Below are 26,596 nucleotides of genomic sequence, written 5' to 3'. Positions count from 1 at the left end.
TTCTGATGGTCTCTGGTGACCCCTCTGACACCCCTTCGCGACCCCCTCAGGGGTCCCAACCCCCAGGTTGAGAAACACTGAGCTAGAGTCAGTAGGCATACTAGTAATCTCAATCACTTTCCAAGCTTCAATTTACTACAAACCTGTGTCAAAAGGTCCCTAGGTCAATGTTTCTAAACCTAGGGGTCAGGGCACTTGGAGGAGTCAGAGAGGTTGCCAAAGACCATCAGAAAATACAGTATTCTCTGTTGGTCATGGGGGTTCTGTGTGGGAAGTTTGGCCCAATTCTATCGTTGGTGGGGTTCAGAATGCTCTTTGACTATAGGTGAACTATAAATCCCAGCAACTACAACCCCCAAATGTTAAGGTCTATTTTCCCCAAACTCCACCAGTGTTCATAATTGAGCATATTGAGTATTTGTACCAAGTTTGGTCCAGATCCATCATTGTTTGAGTCCACAGTGCTCTCTGGATGTAGGTGAACTACAACTCCCAAACTCAAGGTCAATGCCCACCAAACCTTTCCAGGTCATGGGAGTTCTATATGAGAAGTTTGGCCCATATGTGATAAAGGTGGGGCCGAGCGCAGGGCCTCCCCAGAAGATCTTAAACTCCAAGGTGGGACATAGAAGGAGATATGTTCGGACAGGTACTCTGGGCCGGAGCTGTATAGGGTTTTATAGGTCAAAACCAAGACTTTGAATTGTGCTCCCCATCCTTTTTATAAGCAGGTGTAACTATAGCTTAGTAGCTCTCAGTCTGAGGGAGCCTTCAGTTTTAGTTTGCCTCAGTCTGAGAGAGGTCTCTGAGAGAGCCTCAGTGTGTTAGTAGACCTCGCTATGATAAGGGCCTCAGTGTTAGTTCACCTCAGTGGGAGAAGACCTGACTTTGAGAGAGCCCTTAGTGTGAGAAGGCCTCAGTGGGTGAAAGGCCTCAATGTGTTAGTAGGCCTCAGTTTGAGAAGGCCTGGTGTGAGAAACTTCGATGAGAGGAAGTCCCAGGTTGAAGGCCTCGTGTGTAAAGCTGACTGGGAAAGGAAGGGGCCTTTCGTGGGAGTTAAAGTCCAAAACACTTGGACAGAAGTTTTCCCATGCCTGTTCTACATGCTTCCTTCAAAAAACTGAAATATCTGTCATAAATGCATTATCTTCATTATACAACCACATAAACATTTTCCCTACAGAAACCTATAAGGGAAATGAAGTCATGACAAGTCATAAACATATTATTCTTTGTCCGGTTAATCTGAATATGAAACGCTAACAAGAAAATTCATATTGCTTGAATAATACTAAGTGGTTCAATAAGTTTTTCCACACTGGGCAAAACTGTAAACTGTACAAGCTTGCCGAATGCTAAAACTATGACTGACATATGTCTAGTTGCAGGAAAGGAAGATGATATAGCCAATACTCCAGAGGACAGGAGCAGAATTCAAAACGATCTTGACAGATTAGAGAGATGGGCCAAAACTAACAAAATGAAGTTCAACAGTGACAAATGCAAGATACTCCACTTTGGCAGAAAAAATGAAATGCAAAGATACAGAATGGGTGACGCCTGGCTCGAGAGCAGTACGTGTGAAAAAGATCTTGGAGTCCTCGTAGACAACAAGTTAAACATGAGCCAACAATGTGATGTGGCGGCAAAAAAAGCCAATGGGATTTTGGCCTGCATCAATAGGAGCCTAGTGTCTAGATCTAGGGAAGTCATGCTACCCCTCTATTCTGCTTTGGTTAGACCACATCTGGAATATTGTGTCCAGTTCTGGGCACCACAATCCAAGAGAGATATTGACAAGCTGGAATGTGTCCAGAGGAGGGCGACTAAAATGATCAAGGGTCTGGAGAACAAGCCCTATGAGGAGCGGCTTAGGGAACTGGGCATGTTGAGCCTGAAGAAGAGAAGGCTGAGAGGAGATATGATAGCCATGTATAAATATGTGAGAGGAAGCCACAGGGAGGAGGAGGGAGCAAGCTTGTTTTCTGCTTCCCTGGAGACTAGGATGCAATGGAACAATGGCTTCAAACTACAAGAGAGGAGATTCCATCTGAACATGAGGAAGAACTTCCTGACTGTGAGAGCCGTTCAGCAGTGGAACTCTCTGCCCCGGAGTGTGGTGGAGGCTCCTTCTTTGGAAGCTTTTAAGCAGAGGCTGGATGGCCATTTGTCAGGGGTGATTTGAATGCAATATTCCTGCTTCTTGGCAGAATGGGGTTGGACTGGATGGCCCATGAGGTCTCTTCCAACTCTTTGATTCTATGATTCTATGATTCTATATAGACATTTATTTGTTTATTTACATACTTATACTTACTTATTTGATATGCCACCTTACTCCCAGAACTGGACGCAAGGTGGGTCACAAGCAGAATCAGCAAAAACCTAAACGACAGAATATTAAACACAGTTAGAAACCATCATATTAAAGCAACAGGTTTAATAACAAAATATTTAAAGGCATACAATTTTAAAAAGAAAGAAAGAACAAAGGGAGAAGCAGCCACTGAGAAGGCTCTTGTTGGGGTTCAGCACCAAGATGCCGGGGATTCTGCCTCGGAGGATAAAGGGAATGATGGATTTTTCACCGAGTCTGTATGTGATCAGGTTGAAACACAGACAGAAATGTAGGCCATAGATCAGAGAGCAGCTGCAGAAGAGATAGAGGGTGTTTGGGATTCCGTTTCTCTTGAAAATTGGCCTTCATGGCCTTCTTGGCCTTCAGAGGAAGGATGGGGAGTTACCCCGTGATATGAGATTAGGTCTCTGCTCAGAGAGAGCCAAGGAAAGATTAATGAGAAGGTCAGAAAGACTCCATGGGAAACAGTCTTTGAACCCCAGGTGAAGAAGAGATGACCTCATGGCTTCTTGGTCAGTTTTGAGCTTAAATTAAGGGATGCTTTCCTGGTCTCTTCAGAGCAGACAACATTGCCTTAAAATTAAGTTCCTGGAGACTAGGACGCGGAACAATGGCTTCAAACTATAAGAGAGGAGATTCCATCTGAACATGAGGAAGAACTTCCCGACTGTGAGAGCCGTTCAGTAGGGCTGGGCGGTTTCGTTTCGTAATTTCGTAATTCGTTAAAAATTTGTTATTTTTTTATAACGAAGCGATAACGAACCATTCAGGAACAACTAAAAAACGAAACGAATTTTTAAATTCGTTTCGTAATTGCTTCGGATTTGTTTTGTATTCGTTTCGTTATTGTTTTGAAATCGTTTCGTTATTATTTCCGCATGTCTGGGGCAAGTTCTATAGTTGTTGTTTGTTTAATCAGTGAAAAAAAATTATAAATATCACACCAATAGTCAACAACAGAGGGAGAGGGAAGCTTCAGAAGTTCCCCCTGTCCCATTTGGAGGCTTTTTTAGCGTATTGCGTGGTCGCGTCCGCCATTAATGAATCGATTCGTAATTGTTTCATAATTGTTTCGTAATTGTTTCATAATTGTTTTGCAATTTACAAAATTTTGTAAATATCGAACTTTTTAAAAGAAAAATTTCGGAATTCTTTTAAAAATCGAAACGCAAAAAACCCCAAAAAAACGAATCGATTTTAGAAACAAATTTTTCCGTGGTTGCCCAGCCCTACCGTTCAGCAGTGGAACTCTCTGCCCCGGAGTGTGGTGGAGGCTCCGTCTTTGGAAGCTTTGAAACAGAGGCTGGATGGCCATCTGTCAGGGGTGATTTGAATGCAATATTCCTGCTTCTTGGCAGAATGGGGTTGGACTGGATGGTCCATGAGATCTCTTCCAACTCTTTGATTCTATGATTCTATGACTACTTGAAGAGCACTTTGGAGAGGGGTAAAGATGATTGATTAGTCCACTGACCATATCAACAGTAAAAGACAAAAACAGGGAAATACACAAATAGATACTAATCACCGTCCTAAAACTCCTGTAATAGTGGAAGAACACTTTGGTTTTCTCGATGTTCAATGACAGTTTGAGCTTCTCATATGCTTCTGCGAAGGTGCTTGTGGGTCTTCTTCTGAATGTGCATAGACGACGTTGTCATCAGCATACTGGAGTTCTATGACAGATATTGTTGTGACCTTGGTTTTGGCTTTCACATTCCGTTTTCCGTTCAGCAACACGTGGATGGCTGCGTGATTCTTCTAGATGACCTCTATTGACCGCTGAGCTAAACAAGCCATTCGGAGCATTTGATTTGGTGAGACATAGGAGGAGGAATTACGGCCTCCACTTCACTCAGCAACAGGTGGCAACTGTTGTTTCACCAAATACACACCATGCATTGTGCAAAGCAATTTCCTGGCCATTATACACATGGCACAGATTGAAATTGGACAAAAACAAAATGCTGTATCTTAGAAAGAAAGATGGGGGGAAAAAACATTCCAAAGAAAGCTGTTTTCCTGAAGGGAACAATGGGACCTGTGACTACTGGAGGCACTGGAGTGTTTACTGCATTTGGAAGTATTTGTGCTTCAAAACACTGCAAAGCCCCGATGCCTGATTACGGCTCTTGATTGCTCGCTCTTCCCCACTTGCTTGAAGAGCATGGGGTCCAAGCAGGAGAAACAATTCCGCTCCTCCCTGGGAAGCAGGCGCTCTTTGTCTGGATTGATGTGCTTCTGTGATTTGTAGCCACACATGGCAGAAAGGCTCCCAGCTGCGCACCGCTCCACAGGCTCAAAGAGATTTGTGCAGAGATAGATCACAATAGATAGTAGTAACGGAGGAGTGGAGGGAGGCTGCTCAGGACCAAGATGGTTAAAATTAAAGAGGAAAACAAATCAATTGGGGGGGGGGGAGAGCCATTCACAATGTTCAATGCAGCATCTGATTATCGTTCAAATAAAATAAAGATTATGCAATTTTCCTCAAGGGATGGTTCTGAGAGCATTCTGTTACATGAAATTACCATCACGCTGAATGGCTCGAGACTATAACCTAGCTTGGATCCTATGAACTTGCCAATTACCGTCCTGTTTCTAATCTGCCATTCTTAGGCAAGGTGATAGAGCGGGCTGTACTGGGACAATTGCAATTCCTGGATGACACAGCTGGCCTGGACCCTTTCCAGTCAGGTTTTCGCCCGGGTCATGGGACGGAGACAGTCTTGGTTGCCATTACGGATTTATTTATTTATTTATTTGCTGCATTTATTAACCGCCGCTCTCAGCCCTAGGGCGACTCGCGGCGGTGTACAACATATAAAAAACAATTTACAATAAGCTACAACGACAAAAACCAACATATCACTAATACACAATCATCTAATTACACTAAAATAATCCGCTCCGTCTTATCGTAGAATCATAACCAATCTCGTAGTCCATATTCCGTTCCAGTTGTCATTACCAGTTACTGTAGCACTCAGTTAAATGCCTTCTCGAATAGCCATGTCTTCAGGCTCTTCCGGAAGGACATAAGGGAGGGCGCCTGTCTGATGTCAACAGGGAGGGTGTTCCACAGCCGGGGGGCCACCACCGAGAAGGCCCTTTCTCTCGTCCCCGCCAGACGTGCCTGTGAAGCAGGCGGGATCGAGAGAAGGGCCTTCCCAGACGATCTCAAGGTCCTCATGGGATCATAGGCCGAGATGCGGTCCGAAAGGTATTTTGGGCCGGAACAGTTTAGGGCTTTGTAGGATAACACCAGCACCTTAAATTGGGCCCAGTAGCAGATCGGCAGCCAGTGGAGCTGGAACAACAAGGGCGTTGTATGCTCCCTGCGTCCTGCTCCTGTTGGTAACATGGCTGCTGCGCGCTGGACTAGCTGGAGCTTCCGGGCCGTCTTCAAGGGCAGCCCCACGTAGAGAGCGTTGCAGTAGTCAAGGCGGGATGTGACCAGAGCGTGTACCACCGTGGCCAAGTCAGACTTCCCAAGGTACGGGCACAGCTGGCGCACGAGCCTAAGCTGTGCAAATGCTCCCCTGGTCACCGCTGAAACCTGGGGATCCAGGCTCAACGATGAATCCAGGATCACACCCAAGCTGTGAACCTGCGCCTTCAAGGGGAGTGCGACCCCATCCAGCACAGGCTGTAACCCTATACCCTGCTCGGATGAACTCCGTCGCCAGTCTGACAACAGTGGATCCGTGCTACTGGTACTTCTCGACCTTACCGCAGCGTTTGACACCGTCTTGCCATGTCCAGAGTTCGTGGTCAGGCCCTCAATTGGTTCAACTCATTTCTCTGGAACCGGAGTCGACGCGTGGAGTACATGGATCAAGTCTCCGATAGATCCCCCCTCCTATGTGGGGTCCCCCAAGGTGCAATTCTCTCTCCTCTTCTCTTCAACATGCAGACGATACCCAACTCCTTCTGCGCCTGGAGCCTGGAGCAACCTCAATTCAAAGTGCTGGCTTTAGCCTTTAAAGCCCTAAACGGTTCTGGCCCGACCTATCTGTCCGAACGCATTAAGATCGTCCGGGGAGGCCCTGCTCTCGATCCCGCCAGCCTCACAAGCACGGCTGTTGGGGACGAGAGACAGGGCCTTCTCAGTGGTGGCCCCTCGGCTGTGGAACGCCCTTCCCGCAGACGTTAGATCGGCTCCCTCCCTGCTGGTGTTCAGGAGAAGAGTAAAGACCTGGCTCTTTGAACAGGCGTTTAATTAAGCAGTGCAACCAACAATTGATCTTGGAACTTGGAATAATGGACGAGGAGATCGGATATGATTTTACTGTTGAGACGTGATGGATTAGTTATATAGATGTTTAGATGTTATATTGATGCTCTGTTGTATTGTTATATTGACGTAGTTGATTTAGTTACTGTTTTAAATGCTAATGTTGTGCACCTGTATATTGTCCTGGCTGTAAACCGCACTGAGTCGCCTACGGGCTGAGAGAGTGCGGTATACAAGTAAAGTAAATAAATAAATAAATTCCAGACGATTTCACTAGGGCTGGGCAACCACGGAAAAATTTGTTTCTAAACTCGATTCGTTTTTTGGGGTTTTTTGCGTTTCGATATTTAAAAGAATTCCGAATTTTTTCTTTAAAAAAGTTCGATATATACGAAATTTCGTAAAATTACGAAACAATACGAAACGAATACGAATCGATTCGTTAATGGCGGACGCGACCACGCAATACGCTAAAAAACCTCCAAATGGGAGAGGGGGAACTTCTGAAGCTTCCCTCTCCCTCTGTTGTTGACTGTTGGTGTGATATTTATATATTTTTTTTCACTGATTAAACAAACAACAGCTATAAAACTTGCCCCAGACATGCGGAAATAATAACGAAACGATTTCGAAACGATTTCGAAACAAATACGAAGCAATTACGAAACGAATTGAAAAATTCGTTTCGTTTTTTAGATGCTCCTGAATGGTTCGTTATCGCTTCGTTATCAAAAAAAATAACGAATTTTTAACGAATTACGAAATTACGAAATGAAACCGCCCAGCCCTAAATTTCACCCTATGTCTGGAAGCTCTGTCGAACTGGCTACGTGCTAGCAGACTGAAGGTGAACCCGGCGAAGACTGAGATTCTCTGGCATGGCCGCCCAGCTGCTCTGACTCCTCCGTTGCCCACCTTCGATGGTGCCGCCCTATCTCTATCGACCACTGTTAAGAGCTTAGGTGTCATCCTGGATTCGCAGCTGACAATGGAAGCTCAGGTCGCTGCCGCCAGCAAACAGGCCTTTTTCCATCTCTGACAAACGAGGCAACTGGCACCCTAACTATCTGAAGAGGCTCCGGCAACGGTCATCCATGCCACGGTCACGTCTAGGCTGGACTATTGCAACGCCCTGTATGTGGGCCTTCCGATGTCTACGACCCGAAAGCTTCGTACTGTTCAGAATGCGGCAGCCAGGCTACTCACAAGAATGCCCATGAAATAATGCCATAGAACACCAGTGCTGCAACACTTACATTGGCTTCCAACTGAGTCCCGTGGCCTGTCTAAGATGCTAGTTCTGACCTTTAAAACTCTTTACGGCCAGGGTCATAGAATCATAGAATCATAGAATCAAAGAGTTGGAAGAGACCTCTTGGGCCATCCAGTCCAACCCCATTCTGCCAAGAAGCAGGAATATTGCATTCAAATCACCCCTGACAGATGGCCATCCAGCCTCTGCTTAAAAGCTTCCAAAGAAGGAGCCTCCACCACACTCTGGGGCAGAGAGTTCCACTGCTGAATGGCTCTCACAGTCAGGAAGTTCTTCCTAATGTTCAGATGGAATCTCCTCTCTTGTAGTTTGAAGCCATTGTTCCGCGTCCTAGTCTCCAAGGAAGCAGAAAACAAGCTTGCTCCCTCCTCCCTGTGGCTTCCTCTCACATATTTATACATGGCTATCATGTCTCCTCTCAGGCTTCTCTTCTTCAGGCTAAACATGCCCAGTTCCCTAAGCCGCTCCTCATAGGGCTTGTTCTCCAGACCCTTGATCATTTTAGTCGCCCTCCTCTGGACACATTCCAGCTTGTCAATATCTCTCTTGAATTGTGGTGCTCAGAATTGGACACAATATTCCAGATGTGGTCTAACCAAAGCAGAATAGAGGGGTAGCATTACTTCCTTAGATCTAGACACTATGCTCCTATTGATGCAGGCCAAAATCCCATTGGCTTTTTTTGCTGCCACATCACATTGTTGGCTCATGTTTAACTTGTTGTCCACGAGGACTCCAAGATCTTTTTCACACTTCCTGCTCTCGAGCCAGCCATTGTCCCCCATTCTGTATCTTTGCATTTCATTTTTTCTGCCAAAGTGGAGTATCTTGCATTTGTCACTGTTGAACTTCATTTTGTTAGTTTTGGCCCATCTCTCTAATCTGTCAAGATCGTTTTGAATTCTGCTCCTGTCCTCTGGAGTATTGGCTATCCCTCCCAATTTGGTGTCATCTGCAAACTTGATGATCCTGCCTTCTAGCCCTTCATCTAAGTCGTTAATAAAGATGTTGAACAGGACCGGGCCCAGGACGGAACCCTGCGGCACTCCACTTGTCACTTCTTTCCAAGATGAAGAGGAAGCATTAGTGAGCACTCTCTGTGTTCGTCCACTTAACCAATTCCAGATCCACCTCACCGTACTTTTGCCTGGCCCTCATTGGACTAGTTTCCTTGCCAGAAGGTCATGGGGGACCTTGTCGAAGGCCTTACTGAAATCCAGGTACGCTACATCCACGGCATTTCCCGCATCTACCCAGCTTGTAGCTCTATCGAAGAAAGAGATCAGATTAGTCTGGGTCCATCGTACCTTAGGGACCGCCTCTCCTTCTCCCATCATCATCGGAGGTCGCAACGACCATCCCAACGTGACTTACTCCATATACCGGGTCCTAGAGAAGTGCCCTTGGAAAGCACCAGGCGCAGGTGGGCTTTCTCTCTTTCTGCCCCTCCTGCCTTATTGTGGAATTATTCCTTGCCGCCCTACATGAGAGCCATGCGTGACTGAGGGCCTTTTACTCTCGCACTTAAGACCTGGCTTTTCACTAGAGCATTCAATCTCTGTTGATTTTTAATTTTTGTATATATGTATTTTATCTTTTATAATTTAGCTGTAAATCGCCTAGAGCATTCTCGGATGGAGGGCGATTAATAAGTTATTAAATGATTATGATGATGACTTCCGACTTTTAATCTGATTGTTAATCTCTTGGCGGATTGCAGGTGTGCTTGTCAATTGTCTGCACGTTGCACCCACTCTTTCCCTTAGTTGAATCCTAGCTGCACAACTATATGCAAAATATAACATGGGTTTGGCAGATTAAAATGATCTAAAAGCTTCTATATTTCCCTGTGCATAAAACAATTATGAATTACCAAAGTACGAGGGTTGAATGAAAAGTAATGCCTCCACCTTCGTAGCTCCTCAACAGATGGCAGTACTGGTATGCGGCAGGTACTGGCTTGTTCAGTAGACTCTTTAGGGCAGGGGTCCTCAAACTAAGGCCCGGGGGCCGGATACAGCCCTCCAAGGTCATTTACCCGGCCCTCACTCAAGGTCAAACCTAAGTCTGAAATGACTTGAAAGCACACAACAACAACAACAACAACAGTCCTATCTCATCAGCCAAACCCCCCGGTAGTGCAGTGGGTTAAACCCCTGTGCCGGCAGGACTGAAGACCAACAGGTCGCAGGTTTGAATCTGGGGAGAGGCGGATGAGCTCCCTCTATCAGCTCCAGCTCCTCATGCGGGGACATGAGAGAAGCCTCCCACAAGGATGATAAAAACATCAAATCATCAAGGCGTCCCCTGGGCAACGTTCTTGCAGACGGCCAATTCTCTCACACCAGAAGCAACTTGCTCCTGACACGACAAAAAAAAAATCAGCCAAAACCAGGCCCACACTTCCCATTGAAATGATAAGTTTATGCTAGTTAAAATTGTTCTTCATTTTAATTATTGTATTGTTTTAAAGTGTTTTTTTTTTTGTACTACAAATAAGATATGTGTAGTGTGCATTGGAATTCTTTTTTTTTTCTTTCCAAATTATAATCCGGCAACAGTTTGAGGGACTGTGATCTGGCCTCTGTTTAAAAAGTTTGAGGACTCCTGCTCTAGGGGATGCTGGGAGCTGTAGTCTGGAACAGGGTGTGGATATGCTATTGTGTGTTTTGTTTGCCGGGGGAGTCTTTTTTTTTTTTTTTTTACATGCTCTGTAGCATCTTTTTGTTTTTTTCATAGAATCATAGAATCAAAGAGTTGGAAGAGACCTCCTGGGCCTTCATCCAGTCCAACCCCATTCTGCCAAGAAGCAGGAATATTGCATTCAAATCACCCCTGACAGATGGTCATCCAGCCTCTGTTTAAAAGCTTCCAAAGAAGGAGCCTCCACCACACTCTGGGGCAGAGAGTTCCACTGCTGAACGGCTCTCACAGTCAGGAAGTTCTTCCTCATGTTCAGATGGAATCTCCTCTCTTGTAGTTTGAAGCCATCGTTCCGCGTCCTAGTCTCCAGGAAAGTAGAAAACAAGCTTGCTCCCTCCTCCCTGTGGCTTCCTCTCACATATTTCTACATGGCTATCATATCTCCTCTCAGCCTTCTCTTCTTCAGGCTAACCATGCCCAGCTCCTTAAGCCACTCCTCATAGGGCTTGTTCTCCAGACCCTTTATCATTTTAGTCGCCCTCCTCTGGACGCATTCCAGCTTGTCAATATCTCCCTTCAATTGTGGTGCCCAGAATTCGACACAATATTCCAGGTGAGGTCTAACCAAAGCGGAAAAGAGCATGGGGAGCATGACGTCCCTAGATCTAGACACTAGGCTCCTCTTGATGCAGGCCAAAATCCCATTGGCATTTCTTGCTGCCAGATCACATTCCTGGCTCATGTTTAACTTGTTGTCCACGAGGACTCCAAGATCTTTTTCACACATACTGATCTCAAGCCAGGCATCGTCTCCCATTCTGTATCTTTGCATTTCATTTTTCCTGCCTAAGTGGAGTATCTTGCATTTGTCCCTGTTGAACTTCATTTTGTTAGTTTTGGCCCTTCATCTCTCTCATCTGTCAAGATCGTTTTGAATCCTGCTCCTGTCCTCTGGAGTCTTGGCTATCCCTCCCAATTTGGTGTCGTCTGCAAATGTGATGATCCTGCCTCTAGCCCTTCATCCAAGTCATTAATAAAGATGTTGAACAGGACCGGGCACAGGATGGAAATAAGATATGTGTAGTGTACATATTTTCAAATTATAATCCAGCCCTCCAACAGTTTGAGGGATTGTGATCTGGCCCTTTGTTTACAAAGTTTGAGGACTCCTGCTCTAGGAGATGCTGGGAGCTGTAGTCCGGAAGAGGGTGTGGATATGCTATTGTGTGTTTTGTTTGCCAGGGGAGTATTTTTTCACATGTGCTGTAGCAACGTTTTGCTTTTTTAGGCTTTTAAAGTCTTTTCTGCTGTGTTTTTCAGTGTTTTTATGCGTGATGGTCACTTGTTGGCCTGAGAGGTGTCTTGTGTCCAAATTTGGTGTCAATTCATCCAGTAGTTTTTGAGTTATGTTAATCCCACAAACGAACATTACATTTTTATTTATATGTTGTTGCTGTTCATTCGTTCAGTTGTCTCCGACTCTTCGTGACCTCATGGACCAGCCCACGCCAGAGCTCCCTGTCGGCCGTCACCACCCCCAGCTCCTTCAAGGTCAGTCCAGTCACTTCAAGGATGCCATCCATCCATCTTGCCCTTGGTCGGCCCCTCTTCCTTTTGCCTTCCACTTTCCCCAGCATCATTCCCTTCTCTAGGCTTTGCTGTCTCCTCATGAGGTGGCCAAAGGACTTCCGCTTTCCCTCTAGTCTCCTTCCCTCCAGTGAGCAGCCGGGCTTCCTTTCCTGGAGGATGGACTGGTTGGATCTTCTCGCAGTCCAAGGCACTCTCAGCACTTTCCTCCAACACCACAGCTCAATAGCATCTCTCTTCCTTGGCTCAGCCTTCCCTCTGGTCCAGCTCTCACATCCGTAGGTGACTACAGGGAAGACCATGGCTTTGACTAGGCAATGGATCTTTGTTGCCAGTCTGATGTCTCTACTCTTTACTATTTTATCGAGACTGGACATTGCTCTCCTCCCAAGAAGGAAGCGTCTTCTGATTTCCTGGCCACAGTCTGCATCTGCACTCATCTTTGCACCTAGAGACACAAACCCTGTCACGGCCTCCACGGTTTCTCCCTCTATTTTCCAGTTGTCAATCATTCTTGTTGCCATAATCTTGGTTTCTTTGATGTTTAGCTGCAGCCCAGCTTTTGCACTTTCTTCTTTCACCTTGATTAGAAGGCTCCTCAGCTCCTCCTCGCTTTTGGCCATCAGAGTGGTGTCATCTGCATATCTGAGGTTGTGAATGTTTCTTCCAGCCATTTCCACCCCAGTTTTGCATTCCTCAAGCCCCGCACATCCTCGCATGATGTGTTCTGCATACAAGTTAAAAAGGTTGGGTGAGAGGATGCAGCCTTGCCGGATGCCTTTCCCAATGTTGAACCAGTCTGTTGTTCCGTGGTCAGTTCTGACTGTTGCTCCTTGGTCCTTGTACAGATTCCTCAGGAGAGAGGGAAGGGGGCTTGGGATGCCCATCCCACCAAGAACTTGCCACCATTTATTATGATCCACACAGTCAAAGGCTTTAGAATGGTCAATGAAGCAGAAGTAGATGTTTTTCTGAAACTCCCTGCCTTTCTCCATTCTCCAGCATTCGGATATTGGCAATCTGGTCTCTCATTCCTCTGCCTTTTCTAAACCCAGCTTGAACATCTGGCCACTCTCGTTCCATGTCTTGCTGGAGTCTTCCTTGCAGGATCTTGAGCATTCCCTTCCTGGCATGAGAAATAAGGGCTGCTGTACGGAAGGTGGAGCAGTTTTATTTATATAGAATACATTTATTTACATATCTGATCTTCTTGTTGAACAACGTCAGCTTTTTATCATACTCAACCTCACTGATGCCCCAAAATCGTTACAAAAGGATTAAGGCAATATTTACATGGTTAATTTGACTTACTTTCTGTAGATTTCAAGCAATAGTTCCACAGGGTCTGAGTCAGATGGACCTTATACTGCTGGTTTTTGGTAAAGAAGACAGTTCATTGTTGTCACAGTTGTGTGCATCAGATGGATGTCTGAGTAACTTGTGTCCCCTGAGGAATCTGCAAGGAAACAGAAACTCTGGTTAGCATAAATCCTTTGCACAGGCTGGGATCCTGTAACCTGCCAGCCTCTAACCACTATGTATATCCATCTATACCAGTGTTTCTCTACCTTCCTAATGACCCAACCCCTTAATGCAGTTCCTCACGTTGTGGTGACCCCCAACCATAACATTATTTTCATTGCTACTTCACAACTGTAATTTTGCTACTGTTATGAGTCGTCATGTAAATATCTGATATGCAGGATGCATTTTCATTCACTGGACCAAATTTGGCACAAGTACCCAATACGCCCAAACTTCAATATTGGTGGGGTTGGGGAGGGGGTTGATTTTGTCATTTGGGAGTTGGAGTTGCTGGGATTTATAATTCACCTATAATCAAAGAGCATTCTGAACTCCACCACCGGTGGAATTGAACCAAACTTCCCACACAGAACTCCCATGACCAACAGAAAATACTGGAAGGGTTTGATGGACATTGACCTTGAGTTTGGGAGTTGTAGTTCACCTACATCCAGAGAACACTGTAGACTCAAGCAATGATGGATCTGGATCAAATTGGGCACAAATGTGAACACTGGTGGAGTTTGAGGAAAATAGACATTGATGTTTAGGAGTTGTAGTTGCTGGGATTTATCATTCCTTTACAATCAAATAGCATTCTGAGCGCCACCGATGATAGAATTGGGCCAACTTCCCATACAGAGCCCCACAACCAATAGAAAATACTGTGTTTTCGATGGTTTTTGGAGACCCCTCTGACACCCCCTTGCGATCCCCCAAGGTTCCCGACTCCCAGATTGAGAAACACTGTCCTAAAGCAAAAGTGTATTAACAATATGAAATGCAGTCAGACCTCCTTATTCATGGTCTCTGCATCCACACATTCAACCATCCACAGGTTGAAAATATTCCAATCAAACATCCAAAAAGCAATCAATCAAACATCCAAATAGCAAACCTTGATTTTACCAACATTTGCCTTGCTGGGTTTTTTTTTGTTGTTGTTATTATTTTGTCGTGTTAGAAGTGACTTGAGAAACTGCAAGTCACTTCTGGTGTGAGAGAATTGGCTGTCTGCAAGGACGTTGCCCAGGGGACGCCCAGATGTTTTGAAGTTTTTACCATCCTTGTGGGATGCTTCTCTCATGTTCGCGCATGGGGAGCGGGAGCTGACAGAAAGAGCTAATCCGTGCTCTGCCCGGATTCATCATCATCATCATCATCATCATCATCATCATCATCATCTTTAATTATTTATTAATCGCCCTCCGTCCGAGAATGCTCTAGGCGATTTACAGCTAAATTATAAAAGATAAAATACATACATACAAAAATTAAAAATTAACAGAGATCGAATGCTCTAGTAAAAAGCCAGGCCTTAAGTGCGAGAGTAAAAGGCCCTCAGTCACGCGTGGCTCTCACGTAGGGCGGCAAGGAATCCCACAAGGCAGGAAGGGCAGAAATGGAGAAAGCCCACCTGCGCCTGGTCCTTTCCAAGGGCACTTCTCTAGGACCCGGTATATGGAGTAAGTCGCGTTGGGCTGGTCGTTGCAACCTCCGATGATGGGAGAATGAGAGGCGGTCCCTAAGGTAGAATCATAGAATCATAGAATCAAAGAGTTGGAAGAGACCTCATGGGCCATCCAGTCCAACCCCCTGCCAAGAAGCAGGAATATTGCATTCAAATCACCCCTGACAGATGGCCATCCAGCCTCTGTTTAAAAGCTTCCAAAGAAGGAGCCTCCACCACACTCCGGGGCAGAGAGTTCCACTGCTGAACGGCTCTCAGGAAGTTCTTCCTCATGTTCAGATGGAATCTCCTCTCTTGTAGTTTGAAGCCATTGTTCCATTGCGTCCTAGTCTCCAGGGAAGCAGAAAACAAGCTTGCTCCCTCCTCCCTGTGGCTTCCTCTCACATATTTATATATGGCTATCATATCCCCTCTCAGCCTTCTCTTCTTCAGGCTAAACATGCCCAGCTCCTTAAGCCGCTCCTCATAGGGCTTGTTCTCCAGACCTTTTATCATTTTAGTCGCTCTCCAACTTGTCAATATCTCTCTTGAATTGTGGCGCCCAGAGTTGGACACAATATTCCAGATGTGGTCTAACCAAAACAGAATAGAGGGGTAGCATTACTTCCCTAGATCTAGACACTCGGCTCCTCTTGATGCAGGCCAAAATCCCATTGGCTTTTTTTGCCGCCATATCACATTGTTGGCTCACGTTTAACTTGTTGTCCACGAGGACGACAAGATCTTTTTCACACGTACTGCTCTCGAGCCAGGCATCCCCCGATGGACCCTGGCCGTAAAGACTTTTAAAGGTCAGAACTAGCATCTTGCACAGGCCACGGTACTCAGTTGGAAGCCAATGTAAATGTTGCAGCACTGGTGTTATGTGGCATTTCATGGGCATTCTTGTGAGTAGCCTGGCTGCCACATTCTGAACAATACAAAGCTTTCAGGTCGTAGACATCTGAAGGCCCACATACAGGGCGTTGCAATAGTCCAGCCTAGACGTGACCGTGGCATGGATGACTGTTGCCAGAGCCGCGTCAGATAGGGAGGGTGCCAGTTGCCTCGCTTGTCGTAGGTGGACAAAGGCCTGTTTGCTGGCAGCAGCGACCTGAGCTTCCATTGTCAGCTGAGAATCCAGGATGACACCTAAGCTCTTAACAGAGGTCAATGGAGATAGGGCGGCACCATCGAAGGTGGGTAATGGAGGAGTCAGTCCTGCCGGGCGGCCATGCCAGAGAATCTCAGTCTTCGCCGGGTTCACCTTCAGTCTGCTAGCATGTAGTCAGTTTGACAGAGCTTCCATAAACATTAAACATGAAAAACAGTTCGCCAAGTTAAAAACATCATCCAGCTCAATCCAAAATTGTGGTCCAAAAAAATATTTGTCTTCACGAGTGCAGTCCATCTAATCTGCAAACGCCTGATTCCATAGCCAAGATTTCAGTTTCTTCCGGAAGATCAGGAGGAAGGGAGCAGATCTAACCTCTTTGGGAAGAGTAGGGCTGGGCGGTTTCATTTCGTAATTTCGTAATTCGTTAAAAATTCATTATTTTTTTATAACGAAGCGATAACGAACCATTCAGGAGCAACTAAAAAACGAAACGAATTTTTAAATTTGTTTCGTAATTGTTTCGAATTTGTTTTGTATTCGTTTCGTTATCGTTTTGAAATCGTTTCGTTATTATTTCCGCATGTCTGGGGCAAGTTTTATAGTTGTTGTGTGTTTAATCAGTGAAAAAAAAATTATAAATATCACACCAACAGTCAACAACAGAGGGAGAGGGAAGCTTCGGAAGTTCTCCCTGTCCCATTTGGAGGTTTTTTAGCATATTGCGCGGTCGCGTCCACCATTAACAAATAGATTCGTAATTGTTTCGTAATTGTTTCGTATTGTTTTGTAATTTACGAAATTTCGTAAATATCGAACTTTTTAAAAGAAAAATGTCGGAATTCTTTTAAAAATCGAAACGCAAAACCCTCCAAAAAAATGAATCGATTTTAGAAACAAATTTTTCCGTGGTTGCCCAGCCCTAGGGAAGACAGTTCCAAAGACGGGGGGCCACTATGGAGAAGGCCCTGTTTCTTGTCCCACCAGACGCGATTGCAAAGGCAGTGGGATCGAGAGCAGGGCCTCCCTGGAAGATCTTAAAGTCTTTAATGGTTCGTAGGGGAAGATACGTTTGGACGGTAATAAATAAACGGTAACCTGGGCTGGAACTGTTTGTTTATTTTTTATTTATTTCCAATTGTTTTATCCCGTTCCTTCTCAACCTCCAAAGGGGGACTCAGGACGGCTTACATTTGGCAGCAATTCGACGCGACTACATATAACAGAGCAATATAATAACAATTAAAACAATTAGTAAAACATTCATTAAAATCACCATTTGAATCTATTCCATATCCATATGTCTGTTGTCCAAAAGCCTGGTCACAGAACCACAACTTCAATTTCTTCCTAAACGATAGGAGGGACGGAGCAGATTTTACTTCGGTGGGAAGTGAGTATTGTATCCTGTTGGTTTTGTATCCTGTTTGTTTTTGGATGCTCTGTTTTGTATCCTGTTAGGTTTTGGATGCTCTGTTTTCTATCCTGTTTGGGTTTGGATGCTCTGTTTTGTATCCTGTTTGGTTTTGGAAGCTCTGTTTTCTATCCTGTTTGGGTTTGGATGCTCTGTTTTCAATCCTGTTTGGGTTTGGATGCTCTGTTTTCTATCCTGTTTGGGTTTGGATGCTCTGTTTTCTATCCTGTTTGGGTTTGGATGCTCTGTTTTCTATCCTGTTTGGTTTTGGAAGCTCTGTTTTCTATCCTGTTTGGGTTTGGATGCTCTGTTTTCAATCCTGTTTGGGTTTGGATGCTCTGTTTTCTATCCTGTTTGGTTTTGGAAGCTCTGTTTTCTATCCTGTTTGGGTTTGGATGCTCTGTTTTCAATCCTGTTTGGGTTTGGAAGCTCTGTTTTCTATCCTGTTTGGGTTTGGATGCTCTGTTTTCTATCCTGTTTGGGTTTGGATGCTCTGTTTTCTATCCTGTTTGGTTTTGGAAGCTCTGTTTTCTATCCTGTTTGGGTTTGGATGCTCTGTTTTCAATCCTGTTTGGGTTTGGATGCTCTGTTTTCTATCCTGTTTGGGTTTGGATGCTCTGTTTTCTATCCTGTTTGGGTTTGGATGCTCTGTTTTCTATCCTGTTTGGGTTTGGATGCTCTGTTTTCTATCCTGTTTGGTTTTGGATGCTCTGTTTGTTTTTGGATGCTCTGTTTTCTATCCTGTTTGGTTTTGGATGCTCTGTTTTGTATCCTGTTTGTTTTTAGATGCTCTGCTTTATTTTAGGGTAGTTTATTCTAACAATGAAGAATTATAAGCAACACACCAATGGAGTTGTATTCTAAAAGTAGCAAGCAAAAATCTGCTCACGTTACCAATGATGCCAAATATTACATTTTAACTCACCGAATTGCTAAGGAAATCTGAGACCAGCAGTGGACAATTTTGAAACTTTTGCTCCTCTTGGTTTTGTATCCTGTTTGGTTTTAGATACTTGGTTTTTTATCCTGTTTGTTTTTGGATGCTCTGTTTGTTTTTGGATGCTCTGCTTTATTTTAAGGTAGTTCCCCTAACAATAAAAATTATAAGCAACACGCCAATGGAGTTGTATTCTAAAAGTAGCAGGCAAAAATCTGCTCACGTTACCAATGATGCCAAATATTACATTTTAACTCATCAAATTGGTAAGGAAATCTGAGACTAGTATTTTGAAACTTTTTCTTTTTGTCTGCAATGTTGTGCTTGCATTGTTTGCACACAACAACAATTGAGCCCAGTCAGTATTGTGAAAATATCAATACCGACGCCTCGTTCGTCCAAATTCAATATAGAGCCCCGGTCTCTTCATTCAGAATTCAGCTGACGGCACTGGGAAACAGCACTCTTCATTACCTGTAAAAAGCGATCTTGGTGGCACAGTAAATGACTGAAGTGCCACCATTTGAAAAGATGGCCGTCACTATGGTAACTCCAATTCTGTCTTTCAACTTAAAGCACATTAATGGCACCAAAAACTGCAAGCGGAATCAATTTTCTATAGTTGTAGGGAGCGACGTCTTATAAAGTGGAGCAGATAACTATGTTTAAAAATATCCTTATTCAGTGTGTTTTTATACAGTCGGTCCTCCATATCCACAGGTTCTGCATCCACGGATTGAACCAGCCAGAGTTGGAAAACATTTGGGGAAATATCCAAAGAGAAAAGGTACCAAAAGGTTTGAATCAGGGGAGCGGCATGAGTTCCTGCTGTCAACCCCAGCTTCTGCCAACCTAGCAGTTCGAAAACATGCAAATGTGAGTAGATCGATAGGGGAAGGTAACAGCGCTCCATGCAGTCATGCCAGCCACATGACCTTGGAGGTGTCTATGGACAACGCCGGCTCTTTGGCTTAGAAATGGAGATGAGCACCAACCCCCAGAGTCGGACACGACTGGACTTAATGTCAGGGGACAACCTTACCTTAAAGAACATGACTGCACAACTACAGTACAATGTGTGGACAACCTAAGACACAGCTTCAAAAGATGCATGAGAAAAAGTGATGTCCGAAAAGTGAGACAAATTCACTCTGTACAAATCTTGCGGCACATTTTCTATGAAGATGAAACCTATAAAAATGTACAACTGGTCCAGCTCTTGCTGAAGGATATTTCACAGTGATTGTGAAAAACTAGGAATTATACATGCAAGTCGTCATGTAAAGTTTCGTCGCAACCCAGACAAAGTCACACCATTTGAAATTCTGCCAGAGGATGCTTTTGTAATTAGTTATAAAGTGTGTTTATAAAGCAAGAAATAGTTTTCAATGATCTACAGAGATACTCGCAGGAACACCCCAGCAAACGCGAGTCCAAAAGTGGCAGGCTCAAACCTGGAACCTTAAGCCATAGCTAATATCGAATGAGAGACTCCCCCCCTGGGCACACAGAAGACTGGGCAACTTGGAAGGCACTGATCAGACTTTGCTCTGGCACCACGAGATGCAGAGCCAACCTTAAGAAATGGGGCCAAAAAGTGGAATTAAATGCGTGCAAATGCGGAGAAGAGTAAACTACAGACCACCGACTACAATGCAGCCTGAGCCCTGCCACATGCACAATGGAGGACCTTCTTATAGCAACACCAGAGTTACTCCAAGTGGCCAGCTACTAGTCAAAGGATATTTAGTATAATACCAAGTTATTTATTTATTTATTTATTTATAGTATTTATATTCCACCTTTCTCAACCCGCAGGGGACTCTGGGGGGAATTACAATGTACATATACATGGAAAACATTCAGTGCCATAGACTCACAACATATATAGACAGACACACAGAGGCTATTTAACATTCCAGCTTTTTTATGAGGGTATTCTGGCCACCGGAGGAGCTGTCGCTTCACCATCCGTTTGTGACACTGATTCATTACTTTCTCATTCTTTGCATGCTTGCTGGAGATTTTTATGGCCTCGTAAATTAGCCTCCCCGCATAAGCGGTACCTCAATTTTCTACTTGACAGATGCAACTGTCTTTCAGACTGCAAAGATCGACAGCAAGCTACACAAATTGGTCAGAAGCTCACTCCGACCCGGGCTGGCTTCGAACTCATGACCTTTTGGTCTGTAGTGATCTTAATGCAGCTGACTCCCAGCCAGCTGCACCACAGGTATCTATCTATCTATCTATCTATCTATCTATCTATCTATACATACATACATACATACATACATAAAAAGTGCCAATGGATCTGGACCACACTTGCCATGGATGATGGGATTTGCAATACTGACATATGCCCTTGCGCTATGCTACTCTGCTGCTGAGTATGCATGCCCTGTGTGGAACACATCTCACCATGCTAAAACAGTGGATGTGGCTCTTCATGAGACATGCCGCATTATCACGGGGTGTCTGGAAAAATTGCACTGTTTAGCCGGTATTGCACCACCTGACATCCACCGGGAAGTAGCAGGCAATAGTGAAAGGACCAAGGCAGTGATTATGTCTCTACCTCATCCCATTTGGGTATCAGCCAGCACGTCAACGATTTAAATCAAGAATTAGTTTTCTAAGATCTACAGAGACACTCGCTGGAACACCACATCAGCAAGCGAGAGCCCAAAAGTGGCAGGCTCAAACCCAGAACCTCAACCAATGGCTGATACCCAATGAGAGACTCCCCCCTGGGCACACAGAAGCCTGGGCGACTTGGAAGGCGCTAAACAGACTGCGCTCTGGCACAACGAGATGCAGAGCCAACCTCAAGAAATGTGGCCACAAAGTGGAATCCACGACATGTGAGTGTGGAGGAGAGCAAACCACTGACCACCTGCTGCAATGCAACCTGAGCCCTGCCACAAGCACAATGGATGAGGCACTCCAAGTGGCCAAATACTGGTCAAAGGACATTTAATCAACTACCAAGCTTGCAAACTGTGTTTTGTTTGTTTGTTTGTTTGTTAGAAATGCAATACAACTGTCTGGTTTGCTCAAGACACGATAAAAAATAAAATAATTTTGAAAACTAAAATGGCAGTCCATCATCTGTCTTTGGTTGTGTCTGAAGCTGCAAGGTTCATAGAATCATAGAATCAAGGAGTTGGAAGAGACCTCCTGGGCCATCCAGTCCAACCCCATTCTGCCAAGAAGCAGGAATATTGCATTCAAATCACCCCCGACAGATGGCCATCCAGCCTCTGTTTAAAAGCTTCCAAAGAAGGAGCCTCAACCACACTCAGGAGCAGAGAGTTCCACTGTCGAATGGCTCTCACAGTCAGGAAGTTCTTCCTCATGTTCAGACGGAATCTCCTCTCTTGTAGTTTGAAGCCATTGTTCCCCATTCTAGTCTCCAAGGAAGCAAAAAACAAGCTTACTCCCTCCTCCCTGTGGCTTCCTCTCACATATTTATTATACATGGCTATCATATCTCCTCTCAGCCTTCTCTTCTTCAGGCTAAACATGCCTAGGTCTTTAAGCTGCTCCTCATAGGGCTTGTTCTCCAGAACCTGGATCATTTTAGTCGCCCCCCTCTGGACACATTCCATGCAAGCATGGCTATCATGTCTCCTCTCAGCCTTCTCTTCTTCAGACTAAACATGCCCAGCTCCTTAAGCCGCTCCTCATAGGGCTTGTTCTCCAGACCCTTGATCATTTTAGTCGCTCTCCTCTGGACACATTCCAGCTTGTCAATATCTCTCTTGAATTGTGGTGCCCAGAATTGGACACAATATTCCAGGTGTGGTCTAACCAAAGCTGAATAGAGGGGTAGCATGACTTCCCTAGAACTAGATTGTCCTGTATTTGACATAAGTTTGTGACAAGTTGAATAAATTAATGCTATCTACAAATGACAGATATTGGGGGGGGGGGGGGGCATTATTTTGCAACTTCCAGGGATTAACCATGCGAAACCTTCTTGGTCTATGTCCAACCCAAATGAGCAAATATGACGGAGTCTTCCATTTTAAGACGTTCGCAGCGTGGCGGAGGGTGCGTTTTTAGTATCACCTTCAAATCAAAGGACAGATAGCATGAATCAAAATTAGATTTTGAGCCTTGAAGGCTTAAGTTGCCCAAGAAGAGATTATGTAAGGAAAGGGGGAATGCTGTTTCTCTGGCAAGCTGTCATGTGCGGTACCAATCTTGGGAGTGAGTGCAGAAAATGTCATCCTAACATCTGTATCTCTCTGCTTTCGTTTGCAACATCTAGGCTTGATCTGTATCTGTTTTAGCAAAAGTTCATTTTTCTCTCAATTCTCTCTCTTTCCCTGTCCATTACCAGTAAGATTTTATTATTATTATTTTTGGACATGGAACTGGAGATAAAATAAACCATGACACTAGCATGTCACATAATAATTTTCCTTAGGAAGAGGTTCCTTGACCCCTTAAGTAACTCAGGGAGGTGCCTGTGAGTAGCAGCCTCTCTGCCGATGAAATAGGTTGGCTTTAGGTTCTTGTTGGTTTTCTCGGGCTATAGAGCCAGGTTCTAGAGGCATTCTCTCCTGACGTTTCACCTGCATCTATGGCAAGCATCCTCAGAGGGAGTGAGGTCTGTTGGAATTAGGACAATGGGTTTATATATCTGTGGAATGGCTGGGGTGGGGCAAGGAGCTCTTCCCTGCTGCAGCTAGGTGTGAATGTTTCAACTGATCACCTTCATTAGCATTTGAAGGCCTGCCTGAGCCTGGGAAAATCTGTTGCTGGGAGGTGTTAATCTATGCCTGGTTGTTTCCTCTCTGTTGTTTAGCTGTTATAATTTTAGAGGAAAAGTGTTCCTGCCATACCTTAAGGGAACCACTGATCGCATAGGGAAGCTGATGAGGAAACACAACATACAAACAATCTACAAACCCACCAAGAAAATCCAACAAATGCTCCGTTCAGCAAAGGACAAGAGGGTGGCTGTGGACCACCAAATGCAGCCGCATTGCCCCAAACACGCATCAAGGAACATGAAAGGCACTGCAGACTGCTTCAACCAGAGAAGTCAGCCATAGCAGAGCACCTGATGAACCAGCCTGGACCCAGCATATTATTTGAGAACACAGAAATGCTGGACCACTCCAACAACCACCATGCCAGACTACACAGAGAAGCCATTGAAATCCACTAGAAGCATGTGGACAATTTCAACAGAAAGGAAGAGACCATGAAAATGAACAAAATCTGGCTACCAGTATTTAAAAACTCTAAAATTACAACAGCAAAACAACAGAGAGGAAACAACCACGCACAGATTAACACCTCCCAGCAAGAGATTTTCCCAGGCTCAGGCAGGCCTTCAAATGCTAATGAAGGTGATCAGTTGAAACATCCACACCTAGCTGCAGCAGGGAAGAGCTCCTTGCCCCACCCCAGCCATTCCACAGATATATAAACCCATTTTTCCTACTTCCAACAGATCTCGCTACCTCTGAGGATGCTTGCCATAGATGCAGGCGAAACGTCAGGAGAAATGCCTCTAGAACATGGCTCTATAGCCCGAAAAAACCCACAAGAACCTAGTGATTCCAGCCATGAAAGCCTTCGACAATACATAGGTTGGCTTTCTTTTTATGGAGCACTACAAATAAGAATGTGTCCAGCGGAGAACAAAATACATTCAGGAGAAGAGTTTGGTGTCCAGAGTGCTGAATCGTAGAATCATAGAATCAAAGAGTTGGAAGAGACCTCCTGGGCCATCCAGTCCAACCCCATTCTGCCAAGAAGCAGGAATATTGCATTCAAATCACCCCTGACAAATGGTTCTCTGGACCTTGGGAGTTGTAGTTGCTGGGATTTATAATTCACCTACAATCAAAGAACATTCTGAACTCTACCAGAGATGGAATTGACCCAAACCTGGCACACAGAACGCCCATGATCAGCAAAAAATGATGAAAGGGTTAGGTGAGCATTGGCCTTGAGTTTGGGAATTGTAGATCACCTATCTCCAGAAAGCACTGTGGACTCAAACAATGATAGATCTGGACTAAACTTGGCACAAATACTCAATATGCCCAAATGTGGTTGGGAGTTTGGGGAAAATAGACCTTGGCATTTGGGAGCTGTAATTGCTGGGATTTATAGTTCACCTAAAATCAGAGAGCATTCTGAACCCCACCAAGCCAGACTTCCCACACAGAACTCCCATGACCAGCAGAAAATACTGTATATCCTGATGGTCTTTGGCGACCCCTCCGACACACCATCACGACCCCCCCATGGGTCCCGACCCCCAGGTTGACAAACACTGTTCTAGAGCCATATAGCCCCAAAAAACCTACAACAAACCAGTGATTCCAGCCATGAAAGCCTTCGACAATACAATGTAATGTTCGTTTGTGGGATTAACATAACTAAAAAAACACTGGACAAATTGACATGAAATTTGGACAAATACACCTATCAGGCCAACGAGTGACCATCACCCATAAAAACACTGAAAAATACAACAGAAGAGACTTAAAAAGCCAAAAAACCAAAAAATACATTACAACGCATGTGCAAAATCACATATTTATTAAGGCAATGTTTCTCAACCTGGGGGTCGGGACGCTTAAGGGGGTCGCGAGTGGGTGTCAGAGGGGTCACCAAAGACCATCATCATTATTTTCTGTTGGTCATGGGGATTCTGTGTGGGAAGTTTGGCCCAGTTCTATTGTTGGTGATGTTCAGGATGCTCTTTGATTGTAGGTAAACTATAAATCCAAGCAACTATGTACAAGCCCCCGGTGGTGCAGTGGGTTAAAGAACTGAGCTGCTGAACTTGTTGAGCTCCTGCCAACCTAGCAGTTTGAAAACACTCAAATGTGAGCAGAACAATAGGTACTGCTCTGGCAGGAAGGTAACGGTGCTCCATGCAGTCATGCTGGACACATTACCTTGGTGGTGTCTACGGACAATGCCTGCTCTTCGGCTTAGAAATGGTGATGAGCACCACACCCCAGAGTCGGACACGATGTCAGGAGAGAACCATTACCTTTACCTTTACAACTCCCAAATGTCAAGGTCTATTTTCCTGAGTCCACCAGTGTTCATATTTGGGCATATTGAGTTTCCGTGCCAAGTTTGGTCCAGATCCATCATTGCGTGAGTCCACAGTGCTCTCTGGATATATGTGAACTACAACTCCCAAACTCAAGGTCAATGCCCACCAAACCCTCCCAGTATTTTATGTTGGTCTTGGGAGTTCTGTGTTCCAAGTTCAGTTCAAATCCATCGCTGGTGGAGTTCAGAATGGTCTTTGATTGTAGGTCAACTTTAAATCCCAGCAACTACAACTCCCAAATGACAAAATCAATCCTCCCCCAACCCTACCAGTATTCACATTTGGGTGTTTTGGGTATCTGTGCCAAATTTGTTCCAGTGAATGGAAATACATCCTGTATATCGGATATTTACATTACGATTTATAAGAGTAGTAAAATGACAGTTATGAAGTAGCAACAAAAATAATGTTATGGTTGGGGGTCACCACCACATGAGGAACTGTGTTAAGGGGTCACGGCATTAGGAAGGTTGAGAAACACTGTATTAAGGGGTCGTGGCATTAGAATCGTAGAATCATAGAATCAAAGAGTTGGAAGAGACCTCCTGGGCCATCCAGACCAACCCCATTCTGCCAAGAAGCAGGAATATTGCAATCAAATCACCCCTGACAGATGGCCATCCAGCCTCTGTTTATAGGTTTGGATCACTGCCTTAGGGGAAACTGGCTGCCAAACGTAAACAAGGGGTTATTCAGTTACTTTTTGCAGATTGCCTCCTGTTTGGACAACTTGCCTGTCAGGCCAACTGCAGAAATCGCTCCCGATTAAGTTAACCTTTTCCATAATTGATTGGAGTGTGAGTTTTCTTTTCACTGAAGAATGACAATGAGCCTTGCCTGTATTTTGTTGTCTTTCCAAATTAGACTAATGGGAACAGCGAGAAATATTGTAATGGCTTGATTGGGTTAATTGTATAAAGATGGAACATAGAGTAAATAAAAACGGTTAAGGTTTCATG

The 26,596-nt window shown here is 44.7% G+C and overlaps 1 protein-coding gene across 2 annotated transcripts in view; it reads right to left on the bottom strand.

Moving 5' to 3' along the window:
* The window catches only part of OTUD7A (OTU deubiquitinase 7A), a 231,530-nt gene that overhangs the window by 128,367 nt on the left and 76,567 nt on the right, over nt 1–26,596 (bottom strand). For both annotated transcript variants that reach the window (XM_067471243.1, XM_060755795.2), the window contains exons 2-3: nt 13,411–13,555; nt 2,318–2,385 (exon numbers count right to left, since the gene is read on the bottom strand). The gene's annotated coding sequence lies outside the window, so the exon portion shown is untranslated. The remainder of the gene's footprint in view (nt 1–2,317; nt 2,386–13,410; nt 13,556–26,596) is intronic.

The sequence above is a fragment of the Anolis sagrei genome, chromosome 9 (assembly GCF_037176765.1).
Source record: "Anolis sagrei isolate rAnoSag1 chromosome 9, rAnoSag1.mat, whole genome shotgun sequence".
NCBI lineage: Eukaryota > Metazoa > Chordata > Lepidosauria > Squamata > Dactyloidae > Anolis > Anolis sagrei.
Note: the sequence above shows the minus strand (reverse complement) of the source record. Positions and strands in the feature narration are given on the sequence as shown.